The following is a 4351-nucleotide window of genomic DNA, read 5'->3' as shown; positions in this document are numbered from 1 at the left end:
GAAATATGGAATAAAGAAACACAATAATTGCAATTAATATCATATTTATTATATTTAATATTTAACATATAAAACTAAAAGTATTATATAGCTTTTTAATTTTAAAAATTGAAAAATCTCAGAAACTGACACGTAAATATTATTTATTTAAAAAATATCATAAAATAACAAGTGTTAAATTTGATGAGAAGTTGAAAAATAACAAAATTATTTTTATTTATTTGATAGGATTTATTTTTTCTTGTATACTTCCTCCGACAGGGAACTATATAAATAGTAACTATTTCGTCGTACAAATCATAAACACGAAATGAATCCTTTTCCAGTGGAGAGGACTTTTGTCGTCCAAATATTTATTTTCATGCTTGCTACCATTTCCCTTTCGCCAATCGTTTCTTTTGGTTCTTCATATGAATTCATTGCTCTTCTTAAATGGAAGGCTAACCTTCAACAAGGAAATAATAACCCTGTGTTATCTTCATGGATATCTCCTCTTCCCGACCGTCAAAACCGTTCTTTGCCTCAAAGGATGCCAACTATGTTTTGGTGCACTTGGTATGGAGTTTCTTGTAATTCTGATGGAAGCGTAAGGGCACTGAACCTCTCATCGTCGAGCTTAATAGGTACACTAAATATAGCTTCACGTTTTCATCCTTCCCCAACCTTACTCTTTTCGATCTAAGTGTAAACAATCTTTTTGGGACCATCCCAGCTGGAATCGCTAACGTGTCAAATCTTGTTTATCTTAATTTAAATTATAATAATTTTTCCAGCATCATTCCCCCAGAATTTGGGTTGTTGGCATATCTTGAGTCACTTAGCTTGTCTCGGAATCAGATATATGGTTCAATCCCACATGAGATATGCCAATTGAAGTATCTAACTCGGTTTGGTTTGGAGAACAGTATTGTCAGTGGTAGCATTCCTCACTGTCTAGGGAACTTGACCAACCTCAGTTATCTATTTCTCAATGGCAATAAATTGTTTGGTTCCATCCCTTATGAATTAGGAAACCTCTCAAATTTGATTGAGCTGCAATTGCAAATGAATTTTCTAACAGGGACTATTCCAAACTCTCTTGCAAGTCTGGGCAAGCTGACTAAATTGAATCTGTTTACGAACCAGATACAGGGTCCCATTCCTGCTGAAATAGGTAGATTGAGTTCGCTTCAACAGATAAACCTTTACCAAAATCATCTAACAGGTTCGATCCCAAATTCTTTAGGTCGTCTTCGATCTCTTATGGTTCTGAGTCTCCACACCAACAACCTTTCTGGTCCCATTCCTGAAGAGTTAGGAAACATGGTATCCCTTGTCAATCTCGAAGCAGGTAAGAATTATCTTACAGGTTCGATCCCGAATTCTTTAGGTCGTCTTCGATCTCTTACCATTCTTAGTCTCCCCACCAACAAACTTTCTGGTCCCATTCCTGAAGAGTTAGGAAACTTGGTATTGCTTGTCACTCTTGATGTATCTAAGAATCAGCTCAATGGTTCCGTTCCAAAGTCAATTGGTAACCTACTACATTTACAGGTATTGTATCTTAGCAAAAACAAATTTTCTGAACATCTTCCTCAAGAGTTGGGAAATCTCAAGTTAGTTGAACTAGAACTTTCCAGAAATCATTTCTCGGGTTCTTTACCAGATACCATATGTAATGGAGGAAGATTAACGATGTTGCTTGTACGTCTAAACAAACTGACAGGCTCATTGCCCAAGAGTTTGTATAACTGTTCAAGTTTAGTTAGAGTACGGTTAGACGGAAACCAGCTCACTGGAAATATATCTCAAATATTTGGTGTCTATCCTAGCCTTTTATTCATTAGTCTCAATGACAACAAGATTTACGGTGAACTTTCTGACAACTGGAGTAAGTGCAAAAATTTAACCTCAATACGTCTTGATGGAAATGCCATCAGTGGTAGCATACCTCCATCTCTTGGTAATGCTACTCAAATACAAAGGCTTCATCTTTCGTTTAATCAATTGGTTGGGGAGATCCCAAAGGAATTTGAGAGGATGAATCGTCTAGAGAGTCTGATTTTAAGCCATAACAAACTTTCCGGTGCACTACCCCTAGAATTAGGGTCACTTACAGCAATCGATTTCTTGGACCTATCTATGAATAATTTGGAAGGGCCCATCCCTTATACTTTGGGGAATTGTTCCAAGCTCATTGAGTTGAAGTTGGGAAACAACAAATTTACTCGTGAAATTCCAATTCAATTAGGTCAATTGTCTCGGTTGTCAATTCTTGATCTCAGTCACAATTTACTAACTTCAAAAATTCCATCACAAATTGCAAGTTTGACTGATCTGATGAAGCTGAACCTTTCTCATAATAAACTCTCTGGAAATATTCCAAAGTCCATGGAAGCAATGCGTGTTTTGTCCAGCATTGATGTATCTTACAATGACTTTGAAGGTCCCATTCCCAACAGCAATGGCTTTTTGACTGCTTCAATAGATAGTTTACGAGGGAATAAAGGTTTATGTGGTAACATTACCGGGTTACCACAATGCTACAATCATTTTATAGGGCAAAAGCATAATACGAACAAAGGCCAGAAGCTTGCACTTATTCTTGGAATTCTTTTACTTCTTAGCATGTGCATTGGAATTGTCATCTTCTTTCGCGGAAGGAAGATGTTGTCATCAACCCCACAACTGGTAGAGGAGCACGAATCTGATGATTTCTTTTCACTATCAAGCTTTAATGGAAAGGATACATATGATGAAATCATAAATGTGACAGAGGAATTCAATGAAGCATTTTGTATTGGAGAAGGGAGATGCGGGAAGGTGTACAAAGCAAAGTTGACATCAAATGAGATCATTGATCGTAATAGTTTTTTACAGGAGGTGAAAACACTGACTCAAATAAAGCATCGGAATATTGTGAAGCTATATGGGTGTTGTTCAAATTCAAAACACTCTTTTTTGGTGTACGAGTACATGCAGGGAGGGAGTTTACTTGAAAAGTTGAAAAAAGAAGCTGCTAAAACTTTGGGCTGGGACAAGAGAGTGAATATAATCAAAGGCGTTGCTCATGCTTTATCATATATGCATCATGACTGCTCACCCCCTATAGTTCATCGAGACATATCAAGCAAAAATATTCTACTTGACTTTGAGGGTGAAGCTTGTGTGTCAGATTTTGGCACGTCCAAGATTTTAGACCCAAATACGGACAATGAGACTGCTCTTGCTGTAACATATGGATACCTTTTACCAGGTTATAAATTTGTCCTTCTCTTTCTAAACATATTATTGAGAATGATTCATTATTATTATTTTTTTCATTTTTTTTTTCAGAATTTGCTTATACAAGAAAGGTAACTGAAAAGTGTGATGTATTTAGTTTTGGGGTATTAGCACTAGAAGTGATCAAAGGAGAGCATCCAGGTGATATTATTACCTCTCTCTCAGATGAGACGAGGAAGTTAGAAGATTTACTGGATCAACGTCTTCCAGTTCCCTCGACAGATATAAAGAAGGTGTTGACCGCCATCATACCTTTGGCAATCAGATGTTTGCATAATAATCCAGAAGTGAGGCCGACAATGTATTTTGTTTCCCAAGAGATTTCAAAATTTTGTGGTGCTGATGTGTAGATTATTAAAGACATAAGATGTGTAATTGTGGCTATCAAATTATGTAGTTCATATCTATGGATATCTTAGGGATTCTTAGAACTCTCCTGATGTTTTCATGTATTGTGAGCTACTACATAATAGTAAATAAAAAGGGACATTTCATATGCTCGGAGCCCAAAAATATTGAAACAATGTCACTCATTGTGCAAGTTAACTCTTGAAAAAATTTGCTATAATCTCACATATTACAGGTCAAGAATACTGGGAGGCACTCATTGCGAATTTGAGCTAGGTGATTGGATTTGTATATCGCTTCTACAAACTGGCTTATAGAGGCACCACACATACCACGATTTTAGCCAGCAACCTTTCTGGAAATGGTTGCACTAGGATTTCAGGAAGAGTTGCCTAAGCCTAATCTGATCATTAGATGAGGCAACCTATTCGATAAAACATATTTAGGTCCCAAAAAAGGTTGCATTGAATGTAGCTTTTTTTAGTAATTCTAAACACTGTTTTGATTAGGATTATTTAATACACGGAAACAAACCGACCCTTCATTAGTTATTATTATGTCATCAAAATAACTCTAATGACATAAATATATAAACACACTACATAATTTTATTGTGTGATGCAAAAAAATCGTCAACTAAAACTATTAGCCAATTACAATAACTGGGAAAATAATAACAAATTTCAAACCATTCAAAGAAATAGATTTTCATTTAAAAACAAATATGAACTTCATGCTT

General features: G+C 35.9%; 1 pseudogene across 1 annotated transcript; it reads left to right on the top strand.

The window, feature by feature from the left end:
• Positions 1-307: 307 nt before the first annotated feature.
• On the top strand, positions 308-3760 carry LOC145087182 (uncharacterized; annotated as a pseudogene). Its single transcript, XR_013700748.1, has 2 exons — positions 308-3235; positions 3316-3760. The product of XR_013700748.1 is annotated as an uncharacterized LOC145087182 (transcript).
• Positions 3761-4351: the final 591 nt, after the last annotated feature.

This window comes from Lactuca serriola, chromosome 1 (genome assembly GCF_051521515.1).
Source record: "Lactuca serriola cultivar US96UC23 chromosome 1, Lser_US96UC23_V15, whole genome shotgun sequence".
NCBI classification, from domain to species: domain Eukaryota; kingdom Viridiplantae; phylum Streptophyta; class Magnoliopsida; order Asterales; family Asteraceae; genus Lactuca; species Lactuca serriola.
The sequence above is the reverse complement of the archived record's forward strand: the minus strand, read 5'-3'. Positions and strand labels throughout refer to the sequence as shown.